Genomic DNA, 16227 nt, shown 5'->3' on the forward strand with positions numbered 1-16227 from the left:
GGTCAACTATGGTCAAAATGGACAGAAAAGCGTTTTTATAGAGTATAATGTAACAGTGAAGTTAACCTTTGACCTTCTGGACATAAAATGGTACCATCTGATTATTTTGTACTCTATGATGCGTGTGTGTGAAATTTTGTCTTTAAAGATGTTTTGTGAGGTCACAGCAACCAAATTCTTATCAGTTCATCCTTGAGCCTAGTGAACATTTGTGTCACATATTGTGACAATTTGCCATAGCATTCCTGACATATCATATTTTTAAAAATAGAAGAGACCAACAGACTGACTGATAAGACTTTTTATAGAGATGTGTGGATGCATTTATAAGTTGTAAATCACCAAAAAAAAAAATTGTTTAACTTATTTCTCTGCAATGTCACCATCTCTAAATTGTGCATTTCATTCTGGTTCCAACTGACAATGCGTGTCATTTACCCGGCGGATAAGGCCTGAGAATAGAGCAGTACAGTTTCAGTAACAAAATCATGTTGCACTTATTCTGGGCAGTGCAGCAACTGGTAATTGTGATGTAATAAACAACTACAGTCATGAGTCTGAGTCTGACAGGCTGGCACTGAGATTACAATAAGAGACATTTGTCCACCCCAGATATTCAAGCTGGTTTAGTCCAAATGACCTTAATAGTCATTAACTTGTTAAGATAAAAGCGATGTAGCGGATATCATTAAAATAGCAGCATCCATTTAGATGCATCACTTTCAGGCTTTGGAATTCTTCATGCTGATTCACTGGAATGGCCTCCTGGGGCAACTAAATGGAACAGAGCCATGTTTAATTTTATCAGTACAAACGTGCTTTGCCTGCTTTTACAAGCCTAAACATCTGCTGGTAAAAATGTCTATTGTGCAGCATTACTTGTGACGGCTGTTAGTGGAACAGTGGCACCAGTGCCCAGCTGTGTGCTTGTCACTTGGTCAAGAGGTCACAGAAAACATTAGAAAGCGCTGCGTGTTGACTATGATTCACAACAAATTTCATGGTAATCTGGCTGGTAGTTAAAGATAATAACACTCTGGACGTGGCCCTGCATTTAATGAAGAACCAAAACTAAAATTCATCTCCATGAGTGTGACATTTGCTCTGACTTTCATTCAGGTGCTTATGAAATAAGGCATAGGCTGGATAATCTCTTTAACCTTATCAGTGAATATTTATTCATCTCCAAACCGTCGAGCTACGGCCATGACTGCACTCACTCAGCCAAAACTAAGGTGATTATTGGATGGGCGTAAGAGTTGACTGTAAGCTGGGAGGATCCAGGCCCACTGCCCGCACCCCAAATGGGATTTGTCTCTCATGCAGAACATAACACACGATTCTTTATGCCATGGTGGCAGGAAATGCATACAGAAATCCCTGCTTCTGCTCACCTTGGAGGGCTAATGGGCAGTTTGGGTTGTGAGTGATGCAGTCATTAGCTCAGGCAGCCACTCTGGGGCACAAATACAGGCTGAAAGCCATTTGACAGCACAAAATCAGACAGAAATAACCAGGCTGTGTCCAACAGTGAACAGCTTTCTCCCATATGGCTGCTTCAGGATAGCGTTATGAGGCAAAAATCACATGTCAAAATGTAGTTGTCAACAGAGGTGACAGCGAAACCACAAATGATTGGGGTATTGAAAAATAAATCTAAAGGAGATGTTACTGCTGGTTTGATGTTTGATGTTTCAGACAAAAACGGGGCTTGTTTTTCCCCGAAAGTAGTTCACATCTAAACTTTTTCTTTCAGAGCATTGAAGCCTCTTCTAGAATATTTCACAGCCTCTCATGACCGTTAAGGTCACCCCCTCTGGGGTCAATATACCAGTAACATAAACATTATTGACCACTGATACCAGCAGTTTAATTTATGCAACTGAGTAGTAAGCTGACATGTGATTATTAGCTGAAACCTGCTCCTGATTACAGTTTTGTTTTGTTTTTGTATTACAGTTTAAAACCAGTGTTTTATTGATGCATCCCAATATCATGTATAAAATGTACAAAACAACCAGTGCACTCTTTGCATTATTGTAAATAGCAAAAACTGCACTGTGTTCTATCTATCTATCTATCTATCTATCTATTAGGGCTGTGTATCGGCAAGAATCTAGCGATACAATACAAATCACAATACTAGGATCACAATATGATATATCACGATACATCACAATATTGTTAAAATGGCAATTTTTTCGCTCGTTTCTTTTTTTAACATGATTATTTCCTTGAAGAAATTAATTACACCAGAAATATGCACAAATACTAAACACATTTTTATTTGATCAGAACAGGATCTAATGCTATATCACAACATGTTCCAGTGTTAAAACAATAAATGATGTTTTACAGACATTAGTTTAAGATCCTGTTCAAATGTTCATATTCTAGTAGTTCAGAACTAACATCAGAATATTATTTTCGTTCAATCCCAACAAAGGAACTAACATTATTTAATAGAAGAGTGTTAAATAATAATAAAGAAAAAAGAAAAACAAAAATGAACCTCCACAATATCTGCATTTGAATAAATACCTAAAAAATATTGATACAGTACTTTTTAATATCGACACAGTATTGTGAAATGAAATATCATGATATATTGCAGAACTGATATTTTCTTAAATCCCTACTGTCTGTCTGTCTACCTATAAACATAAGGATTTAAATATGTAAAAATCAACTTTAACTCATTACTCAAGGTGCTGCTTTGATTCAGGTGATGGTCGTATGCCATCTTTGTAATCAAATCGGAGAAGAGCAGAGTTTTTTTTTGTTTGTTTTTTTTAGTTTAAAGGTGTTACACATCAATAGGGATGGGAATCGAGAACTGGTTCTTTTTGAGAACTGGTTCCCAGTAGCTTGATTCCTTGGAATCATTTGCCTGCCTGCTTAACGATTCTGCTTATCAATTCCGCCTTCGTTGTGCATGCGTGATGACGTCACGCGTACGCTTCATTGTTTTGCTCAGAACGTAGCCAACATGGTGTTGAGGCAGAAACGGTCTAAAAAGAGGACACCAGGTCCACTTACTTGGAACACTGTCAAAGCTTCCACGTCTTCAAAAGGGTGGAATCCCTCCAATCTGCTCAAACATTTGTCCACAGCATGTGAATCATTTACAGGAATGTCACATATTTGGTACGCTACTTAGCGACGCTTGTGAATGTAGCGGCAGAGTGAACGTCGGACCCAGTTCCGGTTTCGGTGTGGGCAACAAATGTCGTACCCAAATACAAGTTTCTGAAGTTAGGGGAAAAGACATGAGGTGCACAACAACAGGAGACGAGCCGAGCCTAATCGAACCGGTTCCACGTAGTAGAAATGCGGCAATAGAGGAATTAGTAAAGCATCTGAAGTTTCACTTTCACTGCATGCCGCCGCCCCCGCTCCCCACCCCCCTGAACCGGGCCATGCATCATCTGTTACTATTATTTGTACATACTGTATATGTTATATTTTCTGTGCAGAGATAGAAATATAAAAGACAGTTAATGCACACACACCCGTTTGTACTCTTTTATTCCCTCACCCAATGGGAATCGATAAGAGAATCAATAAGGAATCGGATCGATAAGCAAAATCGATAAAGGAATTGGAATTGTTAAATTCTTAACAATTCCCATCCCTATTCAAGGGAACGTTTGTTTTTTTTTTTAGATTAATGGACATTTATCTCCAGATAAGCATTAATAATGCATCATGGCTGTGCACATCTTTTCTGTACTACCAGAGCAACTAGAGGTGGGCCAGTTACTTGGCTGGCAGATATATTAATCAGGCTAAAATGCCAGTTTGAGATAATTTATCACCTGGGGAGAAGTTCAGGAGGCCAGTAAACAAAAAATAAATGAACATATGTGTAGTGCAGGAACTTTCACATGCAACCTGGTCAGTGTGGCTACTGTTGAGCAATGTTAAGTGTTAAGTGCTCCTAATTTTTTTCTATGCAGACATAAGACTATCAGATACGAAAAGAAACATGATATCCACATCAGCATGCACCATTGAAAAACACCACTGCAGTCATCAAGAACATCCAGAAACAACTCTACTTCCTGCAGCACCTGCTGTTGGTGACCTACTAGAGTGTACTGATATACACAGCGTGGTTGGCCAGCTGGACAGGAGAGCACTACAAGAGGTCAAAGACACCACCCAAAAGATCATGGGCTTCTCACTGCCCTCTTTGGAGGACTTATTTAGGTCTCACTGCCTCAGTAGAGCAGCCAACAAACTGAAAGACCCCTTCCACACTGGACATCATCTGTTTGACCTGCAGCCCTCTGGTACTCACTCCACATCCATCATATCACAGATAAACCCAACAGCCTCTACCACACAAGAGCACATGAGAATTGAGCACACTGAACTGAATTACTACCTGTAACACAGCACTTCAGTCTGCATTTGTGTTACACTGCAGAGACATTTCTATATCTGCAGTGTGTTTTTATGTAAACATGAGTATGCCCTAACACTGCCTCCCCCATGTCGGACACATGGCACGGTCTGCTTTGAACCACGACCTTTTCCTTTCTTTCTACATACTTTTCTCTTATCATCATTTGGTACAAGTTAATCTCACGGTGGTGTACAGCGGCAAAATGACAAAATAAGTCACCGTCCAAATATGCATGGAACTTGCTGTAGGCTATATTCCTAACTGCACCACTTAAACATAGGTATGTCCAAGAATAATAGCATACCATTGTTACCTCCGCCAAGGAGGTTATGTTTTTGCCGGCATTGGTTTGTCTATCTGTCTGTCCGTCCGTATGCAAGATAACTCAAAAAGTTATGGACAGATTTGGATGAAAATTTCAGGAAATGTTGATACTAGCACAAGGAACAAATGATTAAATTTTGGTGGTGATCGGGGGGAGCACTGATCTGCCTTGGCAGAGGTCTGTGCTCTCTGAGTGCTTTTCTAGTTTTATGTGTTATCATTTTTAAAGTAACAACAATAACCACACATTTTATCCATACATTGTTATTTAATTTAGCCCTTTTCTGTTTTAATTGCTTATTGTTATTTGTGAATGCAATGCACCATCAGGACTGCAATTCCATTAGGATGAACAATAATGGAATCTATTCAGTTCAAGAGGTGGCTTGATTTGTATGATAATTGAACAAATGTCAACCAAAGCACTGACATATAATTACACAGTAACAATAACATTAATTATGTGTGTGTTCATTGTCCTAGGTTCACTGTTCCTGAGGTTATATACTGGGCAGCAAGATGAGTAATGTCCCATATATTTTACTCATAAAAACAAATTGGAATCCGAAAAAATAAAGCTCAAGTTATTTGTTGAAAAAGATATTCCTTAATTTTGACATTTATCTCACCTTTCCTATATTTCGTTTTCATTTGCAAGTTTGTAGAGCCTGGGCTTGATAGGACAGATGTTTGTTTTGTTTATTTTGTCTCTGACAGCAGAGACCAAATAAACTCCTAATCTTTCATCTACCTCAGGTTATGAGAAATGTATGGGTTGCAAATAGTGAATGTTGATACGATGTATAAGTATCAATCAGTTTCACACACTGCCACAGAAGCCTTAATCCTTAAACCTTAAGTCTAACATGGCCCACCTGGACTTTTTTCCTTATTTTGACTAAAAAAAGGTTAGAAACTATGCTGTAAGTGAGTCTGTTTGTCCATTTTTCCACAGCTCTTTTTTTTTTCTCCAGATCTTTCAAAATCTAGCAATCATTTACAATTTACTGCATGTTATACTTTGCATGTATAGTTCTCCAGTTTCTAGTACAGGCATAAGTGAGATTACTGTAATGACCCAATAAAGCAGTAGTTCCCAACCTTTTCTGGCTCGTGACCCGATTTTAACATCACAGATTTCTGGTGACCCCAGACATTGAAAACAGAGACATTTTTTGCTAAAATTAATTTGTTTTTGATCATGTAATAGTTTGCTATACTATGTTGCAAATAAACATTAACTTTAGACGACATTTAGTCTATATAATGTATATTTTTATGGACGGAGGCAGAAAAGCCAGGTGTAGATTACTGCACAAAGTGAGAATTTTATTTGCCTTGGTCAGGATATGTACAGTCAGTCTAGCTCAGTGGTTCCCAACCTTTTTTGTCTCGTGACCCCATTTTAATGTCGCAAATTTCTGGTGACCCGACTTTCAAAACAGAGACTTTTTTTTATTTGGCTAAAATTAATTTGTTTTTGATCATGTAATATTTTGTTGTACTATGTTGCAAATACATGTTAATTTTAGATGACATTTAGTCTATATAATACATATTATTATGGATGGAGGCAGTGAGAATTTTATTTTCCTTGGTCAGGATATGTACAGTCAGTCCAGCTTGGATTTACAAGGCTGACAATTAATAATGAATAAACAATAACTCAAACTATGAATTATGAAAGAGCTGCAGCATCTGAAACTGACCACAATGAACATTTGAAGGAAAAACAGTACCACAGTGCTTCAGTTTCAGTTTCACAGTTTTGTCTTGTCTTTTATGTATTATGTTTGTCTCTCTCAACTCACCATATATAAGTTTTTTTTCTATTTTTATCAGTTACTAGAAATTTCAGGCGACCCCATGTGGGGTCCCGACCCCAAGGTTGAAAAACATTGGTCTAGATTGTATTTACAAGGCTGACAATTAATACTGAACAAACCATAACTCAAACTATGAATTATGAAAGAGCTGCAGTATCTGAAACTGACCACAATGAACATTTGACCGATAAACAGTGCCACAGTGCTTCAGAGTTCATCATGTCTTTTATGGATTGTAATTGTCTCTCTCAACTCACCACATATTGTTTATTAGTAAGTTTTTATTTTTATCAATTACTAGAAACTTCAGGCGACCCCATTTGAATTCCAGGTGACCCCACATGGGATCCTGGAATTTCTCCAATTGCACAAACAGTGAAAGAGTTAAAGCCATCCAAAGTGCATATGCACAGAGTGTGTCAGGGATGACACGTCAGGTTTTAAAGAGTTAACTGTTGGCTGCCTTTCTCTGAATGGACTCTATGCACAGCCCCACTACTTCCTGAACTTCAGGTGGGTCCTTTATTTCCTGTCTTTCATCATTGGACACACTGATGAACCCAGGTGTGTCTGCTATTTCTTACTGTGACTACTGATTAATTAGGCACACCCGGATTATAATGAATATAATAATGAAAGACAGTAAATAAAGGACCCACCTGAAGTTCAGGAAGTAGTGGGGCTGTGCATAGAGTCCATTAGTCAGCCCTGAATCTACAAACAGAAAACAGCATCAACTGCAAACAGCAAACTTTTTAAACAGCCAGAACAGACTGCAAAGAATGTAACCCTGAACGTAGACAACGTCATAAAAATGCACTCAAAAACAGAAAACAAAACCATCCCCTCCCTTCCACCCTGACAGCATCTCTGCTCCCTTTTGCACCTTTAATCTGCTGCTGTCATTCATTGCTTTGACCTGTATGCTAACAGTTAGCCTCTTCATGAACCACAGGCTAACTCTACAAACAATGTCGCGGTCAGAAAAACATGCCAGTAAGACCGGGTCATTGAAACATGCACAGCAGTAGCAGGAGGCACTTCTCCTCCAGTTGGAATACACAAAACTCCCCTCAGAACACTAAAGGTAAAACAGTAGAAGATAACACACCTACCCGCAACGTGAGTGCCTACTTCCTGTTGTTGTGTTACGTCACATGTCTCCCCCGGGTCCTAAAGTCTGACAAGTTACTGATGAGTGCCTGTCACATTAGATTTTTTCTACTTTAGTTTCTCATTTGCTGCTGTGCGTTATGCTTTTTAGTAATAATAATAATAATAATAATAATAATAATAATAATAATAATAATAATAATAAAGCACTCTGAATTGCCCTGTGTATGAGTTGTGCTATACAAATAAATCTGCCTTGCCTTGCCTAATAATAATAATAATAATAATAATAATAATAATAATAATAATAATAATAATAATAATAATAACAATGATGATGATGATAAGAAGAGGAAATATACAATGAGGATTTTTTTGTTACAGTGGCACCTTTCAGTGGGTAGGAAATACATCACAGCAAAAGAACATTTATATTCCTGTCTTTATTTTATTATTTGTCCGTATTGTACAGGACATGAAACATACACTGGAACTGACCCTCTGCTTCTTTTAACCCATCACTAGCTGAAGATGCAGGTACACCACACACTGGTCACTTTTCCACTGACCCTCAAATTGCGCAAATATAACTTGTGCATAAAAAATTACCTAATGGAAGAATGACAATTTCGCCAAAACTCTCTTTTTTAGTTAAAAGTTTTTGCACTGGCAAGAGGTGGTTTTTCGGGGTGTAGTGCAAATGGTATATTATGCAAAACTGCAATGGAAGGACCTTTTTCCACACCTCGAGTCACTTGAATTAAAAAAAAAAAAAAAAAAAAAAAAGGATGTTAATAGACATTACAACAAGCAAAGAAGAAGGGTTTTAAAAGAAACATGACACAGGATTTACTCTGTTTTATTGCTTGTTTTATATTCTCCTGTTTTAATGTATGGTGTCCTTGAGTGCCAAGAAAGGCACCTATAAATAAAATGTATTATTATTAGTAGTAGTAGTAGTAGTATATGTGGAAACATCAGGAAACCAAATCATTTTTTAATGTAGTACAGGATAGAGGGGTAATATATAGTAATAATGAATATATCTGTAAATCAACACAACATTTAAGTTTGTCATGTTTATGGTATGACCTCGTGTCATCTCACGATAATAAATAAAGAAATAAATTATTGCATTTGTGATTTAATGGAAAACCGACTGTACGCACTTCTGTTTTTTCAACATTTAGTAAATGTCGGTTAAGTTCTGTGCACATGTCCAATGGAAAAGCAATTATTGTAGACTAGGACCAGTGGCTTCCCATGTTAGGTGTGTGGGCAGAAAATGGAGATTAAGTTAAATTTCTCTGCTGGTTCAGGAAATTGAACCAGCAACCCTTGAGACACACTTACAAGCTGCTTCTCCAACATTCAAGGCCACAGCTGCTCCATTTATACTGGATGAAGTGTTGGAAACAGTCAAAATGAACAGCATAAGGCTATGGTCAACTTTGACCAGGGTTAAAGTGCGATGGCTTGGTCAGGGTATCCAGTCGACTGTGGTTAGTACCTGAACCAAAAGTGGTCTAAAGTAAAAAAAAAAAAAAAAAGAAAAATTCAGTCCATTTGAGGATCAGTGGGATACACTGGACAAATCCTTAGTCATTACTGTGGAGGCCCCAGGTCACAACTTACATGATCTGCCTCTAAGGCACAGGTGTCAAACATGCAGCCTGGGGGCCAAATCCGGCCCACTAAAGGGTTCAATCCAGCCCCTGGGATGAATTTGTGAAATGCCAAAATTACACTGAAGATATTAACAATCAAGGATGTTAGAATCATTTTAAGTCAATTCAATCTAAAGTGGGTCAGACCGGTAAAATACTACCGTTATAACCTATAAATAATGAAAAAAGCTATTTTTTCCTCTTTGTTGTAGTGTACAAAAAAAGTAAAATTACACAAAAACATTTACATTTACAGGCTAGCCTTTTATAAAAAAAATATGAGTAACCCAAACAAATATGAACAACCTGAAATGTCTTAAGAGAAGTAAGTGGAATTGTACCACTGTTACTACATGTTTTGTGTATTTGTAGATCCACTGTGATCTGTAAGCCGTGATTCACATGTACAGATGATAAACTAAGGTGTAATATTGTTAAAATTGCACTTATTTTTCTTAAGAATTTTCAGGTTGTTCATATTTGTTCATGTTATGTTCAAGTACAGTGTTAGAATAATTGTACATAAGTTATCACATTCATGCCATACTTATGATGTTATTATATGCTATGTTGAATGAGGGCAAAGTGCTCTTAGAGTTCTTTTACAGGTTTTGCAGAAGTGAAAGCACCTCGGAAGATGGGGACCATGCCTTGGAGACCAGTTGACCCATGTCGTCTGATCGAAAGCAGAAGTTCACACAAAGGCTACACAGATGTGTCTGGACAATTCAGTTTTGACATTTAATAAGAGGAAAATAATCATGCACCCATGTACTAACAATGTGATCAATACGTAAACCCTCAGACTAATCACACCCATGTAACTAGGGAACACCCAAATGAAATAAATGAGGAGAGCAAGGGCAGGACCCTCAGAGTGAGTTGGGACATTGCAACTGAGCAGTGTTCTGTCAACTACTCTCCTCACGAGCAAGAGATACTTGACTCCTGTGTGTTCTTGTGTCTTTCTTTATATCTAGGTGTTGTGAACCTGACATACAGTTTGTAGATATGAACATCTTCATTGTGGAATTTTACTTTTTTTCACTCAAAAACATAGAAAAAACTTTGGAGTTGACATTATTTATAAGTTCTTTTCCTATTATTTATATTATTTTACTGGTCTGGCTCACTTTATATCATATTCGGCTAAATGTGGCCCCTGAACTAAAAAGAGTTTGACACCCCTGCTCTGAGGTCTTGGTTCAGAGGTCTTGTGGAGTCCACACCTCAGGTCACAGCTGTTTTTGCAAATTGCAAATAAGGGACCTTCACAATATCAGGCAGTTGGTCATGACATTTTGTTCCCACAGAGGCTTGATTGGGCTGAGATAGGGTGGGTGTTGTTCGATTGATCACTTTTGGGAGGGTGCTGACCACTGTAGACCGGCAGCACCTGCAGACTTGGAGATACTCTGACCCAATTATCACCATCATTACTCTTGATAAAGCTGCTCAGATCCTCTTGCCTTCCCTTTTTGCTGTTTCTAGCGCATTAACTTAAACAACTCAGTACTGACTTAATGCCTAATGAATCCTGTTGAAACATTCTGATCACACTGTAAAAAATGACTGTAGAATTAACACCAAAAAGTTGTAAAGTTGCAGCATAAAAAAACTGTAAGTGACAATACAATGCAAAGTTGTTTATTTGAAAAGATTTTTGTGTTAACGATTGAGTCAAATATAGCTGTAGTTTTTACAGGAAGAGTATGTGAACAAAACCAGATTTGTTTGTAGAAATGATGTATTTATATTGTTTTGAGAAAATAATACTGTGCATTGAAAAAGAATGTGATGCCGTTTAAATTGCAAGACCATAATGTTGAAAAAACGGTGTATTTGCTTTTTTTTTTTTTTTTTTTTTTAAATAAAAAAGTTATATTAAAAAAAGTAAAATTTAACAATTTAACATTTTAAATTTGTAAATTAATGGGTTGGTAGAGTTGGTAGAGCAGCTCATCCAGAAACTAAAGGGTTGGTGGTTCGAATCCTGGCTCCGACTGTCCATATGTCAAAGTGTCCATGGAAGAACCCTAAATTGACCTGGTGGCTTTGGACACCATGAAGGTGTAAAAAATGCACCGAATAAGTGCAGTCCATTAAATCCAGTGTTAAATCTACATGTTTAAAATGTTAAATCTACATGTTTAAAATGTTAAATCTACATGTTTAAAATGTTAAATCTACATGTTTAAAACATTAAGTCTACATGTTTAAAATGTTAAATCTACATGTTTAAAATATTAAATCTACATGTTTAAAATGTTAAATCTACATGTTTAAAATGTTAAATCTACATGTTACTCCATGAATATGTTTACAGTTGGATGTTTCTTTTTACAGTATTGTTCTGGAAACCACAGCTGCCAGTTTTTTTCCGTAAAAACAACAGGATTTTTTTTACAGTGCACTTCACCTGTCAGTGGTCATAATGTTATGGCTGATTAGTGTGTATAGATTCACTCATATAATAATCTCTCTCAGTCATCACTTCTGTCCCCATGGAAGTTTGTATTTTCTTAACTTCCTCTTGTTCTTCTGTGTTCAGGACTCTTCTGGAGGTAGGCCTTTGAGTTGTGAGTTTGTACCTCTATCCAGTATGTGTTGTGCAGTGTGTGTGTGTGTGTGTGTGTGTGTGTGTGTGTGGCACAATATACTATAGAAGCTCCTCTTGTTCATTCTGTTCCTCTCACTTGCTGCAGTATACTCTTAGTGTCATGTATTTCTTTATTAGAGACAAAACTTTACACAAACCACAAAATGCAGAAATATCTTACGGTGTAGTACCATTGTCTACAAGATGCTGGCTCCAAAATTATTTTTTGAAATACTAAGGCTGATTTTTTTTTTCTTTCTTTTCTCCCAGGAGTCATTCTGGTCTCATTCTGTTTCTCACTTTCAGAACTTCACTCTATTTTACAAAACTTTTTTTTTTCATTGCCGACAACTCAGTCTACAACAATCGACTGTAATAATGAGACCATAATCTTGCTTTATTACCCAAGTGATATACTGATGTACTTTTTTACAGTGTGAAAAAGCTAGCATTTAGCATTAGGTCACACATAATGTACACAGTAAGGTCAAATACACACAGTAAGTCCAGTCATAGCAGTGAAAAAGTAGTCAAAGAAGTTGCTCAGTGCATGCGTTCAGTCTATTTGCTGTTATTCTAAGTGTTTTACAGTATGATTCATGTGAGGATGAAATAATATTTAGTCCTTTGCTCAAAACTGGAGAAAAAAAAATCAAAATCTTACCAAGTGTGTTTTCCTCATTTCTAGTCAAAATATCTCATCACACTCAAAATAAGACATAATCATCTAAAGAGTAACTTGTCAGTGAGATATAAGAACTTATTTTTAGACAATAGATCTTGAAAATTTTATTTCAAGAAATCTTACCGAGATAATTTTCACTTGTTCTATTGCCAGATTTTTTTGCTTCAATTATGCAAACTGAATTGAATTAAGCAAAAAAAAAAAAAAAATCTGCCAATGGAACAAGTGAAAATTATCTTGGTAAGATTTTTTAAAATAAGATTTTCAAGATCTATTGTCTAAAAATAAGTTCTCATATCTCACTGACAAGTTACTCTTTAGATGATTATGTCTTATTTTGAGTGTGATGAGATATTTTGACTAGAAAAGAGGAAAAATACACTTGGCAAGATTCAGATTTTTTCCAGTGAAATTAGAGTCACTATGGTAACACTTCCTGTAAGGGAAATATATAAGCCTACAACATCACTTCAATATCAAATCAAATCAAAGTTTATTTCTATAGCACTTTACAACAACATAATGAAGCCCAAAGTGCTTTACATCTAAAAGCATGATTAAATTGTAAGATAAAAAAAAAACAGGTTTGTCAAGTACTATAAATATGCATACAACAATAAGACACAACACACATTGATAAAAGAGACCACAGATAAATGTATCAATAAATGTAAAACAGAATAAAATTGAACTAAAACTGGGTTGCTTATTTTACAAAATAGCTTTTAACTCTTTCATGCATACTGGTCACTACAGTGGGCAGCTATTCTACAGCTGTTCTCTTGTATATTCATAGATTTATTTATTTATTTTACACATTTATCAAAGTTTTAAGACACTACACATCTTTTCTGACATGCATTAGTAACATTATGTAGATCTCTCCTGAGCATAAACCCCCAGAATCACAAGCCCTCCCCATAGTTTTCACACAATTTATCAGTAAATGCATGTTTCTGTGCGTCAAAAATTAAATGTGTGGTGTCTAGCTGAGTGGACGTTTTTGCAGCTTCATGAAAAATAGGTTCATAAGATTTTGTTTTTCATTATTATTATTTTTAATTATTTTTATTTTATTTTATTTTATTTTATTTTATTTTATTTTATTTTATTTATTTATTTATTTATTTTTATTTATTTATTTATTTATTTTTGAAGAAAATTTTCAATCACATTGTATTTTTTCATGCCTAAAGAGGAATAAAAACACTCAGGATAAAAATTTGATTAAGGTTCTCATAATTTGTGCATGAAAGGGTTAATTGTACAGGATAATAAAAAATAATATGATTATCAAAAGTGGAAGTGGTGTACTGTGAGGGTGGATGATGTATGCTGAGGATAAAGAGGGAAAGGTGGCGGGGGGGGGGGGGGGGTGTAGTAACAACTAAAGGAAGAGAGAGAAAAAGAAAAAAGAGGGCATCTCTGACTGAGCCCCAGAGACAAGTGTAGATCCAGGGCAGTCAGGTCCCCGAAGCTGGGTCAGCTGGGTTTTATTTATTTTGTTTTACTTATTCCCCCTCAGCCCCCTCCTGTGCTCTTCAGTTTTTTTGCTTTCTTTACTCTCCGCTGCTCTGGGTCTTTAGGGGGTTGTTGGCCTGTTGCAGTTCAGGTCTTTTCTAGAGCAGCCCCCATCTCTGCATGTCTGTTCAGTTTGGAGCAATTTTCCATTTAGAAAGAGGCTTAGAGGCACTTAAGTTCTCTGAAATTAAGTTGTCCATTTCCTCATTTGCATCAACGTTCACTTCCCAGTTAAAAATGGTCCTGCCATTCAGAGATTAGCACAGAAGAATAACCTGGAAATAAAAGAAATCTAATCTGTAGTAGTTATTTTGCACCTTTCATTACATTGAATATTCAGACCATTTAAATTAATTATGAAATGGCACATTAATAAATACATACATGTGCATTATTATTGAAATTAAAGCAGCGATACAGATACTTAAAATCTAGCTGCAAGGTTATTTATATCATTGACTATTCAGGGATCTGCCGCAGGTAATTGAGTTGTAAAAATGCATCTAATCCATGATTAATTAAATATTCCTTACCCTCTGGACTATGACAAAAAAAACTCTTATTGTCTCATTGTGTTAGCCTTCTGTTACCATCTCTTATGTTAACAGGTCGGTTTTGTCTTAAATCAGCTGTAAAATACACTAAAAACAATTGTCTGTCATCCAATTTGTTTCTCATCTCTTGGTTACCTTGTTAGGCTTCCTTATCCAGGAAAATATTGGTTTTAATATTTTTGGTGGGTTTTTTTGGGGTTTTTTTTTTTGTCAGTATACTCCTTGATGTGCACTCTGCAGTCACCAACTCTACACTGAATTGTCCTCACACGTCTGGATGTGCCCGTGTCTTTGCTTGTTTTGTTTTTGTGCAGGTATACAGGGTGGGGAAGCAAAATTTACAATGAACATTTAGTTGTTTTTTCTCAGCAGGCACTACGTCAATTGTTTTGAAACCAAACATATATTGATGTCATAATCATACCTAACACTATTATCCATACCTTTTCAGAAACTTTTGCCCATATGAGTAATCAGGAAAGCAAACGTCAAAGAGTGTGTGATTTGCTGAATGCACTCGTCACACCAAAGGAGATTTCAAAAATAGTTGGAGTGTCCGTAAAGACTGTTTATAATGTAAAGAAGAGAATGACTATGAGCAAAACTATTACAAGAAAGTCTGGAAGTGGAGGAAGCAACAAAAAATGTACCAAAGCTTTTATTAAAGCTCTCAAATCCAAAATCCTAGAGGATCCAACCAAATCCATGAGAAAAATGGCAAATGAACTTGAGGTAGACAACAAGACCGTTAGAAATGCAGTAAAATATGATTTGAAGTTAAAATCTTACACAAGAACACCAAAACACTTGTTGACAACAGCAACAAATCCAACTTTAGCAATTTTTGGGAATCATGTTTATGGCCGCCTTCTAGCCCAGATCTAAACCCTCTGGATTCTGCTATTTGGGGCGTTTTAGAACATGCTACCAATAGAACATCACACAGCAATGTCGACTTTCTTAAAGATACTATTAAAGAAGAATGGGAGAAGTTGTCACCCGAATATTTGAGGAACACTTGCGCAAGTTTCAGGAAGCGTGTGAAGGCAGTTATTGAGAAAGAAGGAGGACACATAGAATAAAAACATTTTCTATTATGTCAATTTTCTTGTGGCAAATAAATTCTCATGACTTTCAATAAACTAATTGGTCATACACTGTCTTTCAATCCCTGCCTTAAAATATTGTAAATTTTGCTTCCCCACCCTGTACTGAATAACAAGGCAAAATGAGAATCCCCAAAAGCTCACATGATTTTTAAAGGAGCTGTCTGTCAGTGTGTCGGCTGACAGTGCACTGATGATTTCAGTTTTGGCTCCGATTATTGCTTTAAAATCTTATATTTATAACTAGGTCAAAACCGACCCTAACAACACAAAGGTCCTAATTTCAATCAGAGCATTTCATGATTTAGTGAAAAAATACATTTTTGTATTATTTTGTTGAAATACACTGTAAGCCCAGAATTTGTATTTACTAAAATGCTTTAATTACAATGCACTTAAATGATTTAAGTTTTATGATGTT

The 16227-nt window shown here is 36.3% G+C and overlaps 1 protein-coding gene across 1 annotated transcript in view; it reads right to left on the reverse strand.

Moving 5' to 3' along the window:
• Nucleotides 1–7695, reverse strand: part of immp2l (inner mitochondrial membrane peptidase subunit 2) — a 312405-nt gene extending 304710 nt beyond the window's left edge. Inside the window, exon 1 of the mRNA XM_030136553.1 lies at nt 7677–7695. The gene's annotated coding sequence lies outside the window, so the exon portion shown is untranslated. The remainder of the gene's footprint in view (nt 1–7676) is intronic.
• Nucleotides 7696–16227: the final 8532 nt, after the last annotated feature.

Source organism: Sphaeramia orbicularis, chromosome 6 (genome assembly GCF_902148855.1).
Source record: "Sphaeramia orbicularis chromosome 6, fSphaOr1.1, whole genome shotgun sequence".
NCBI classification, from domain to species: Eukaryota; Metazoa; Chordata; class Actinopteri; order Kurtiformes; family Apogonidae; genus Sphaeramia; species Sphaeramia orbicularis.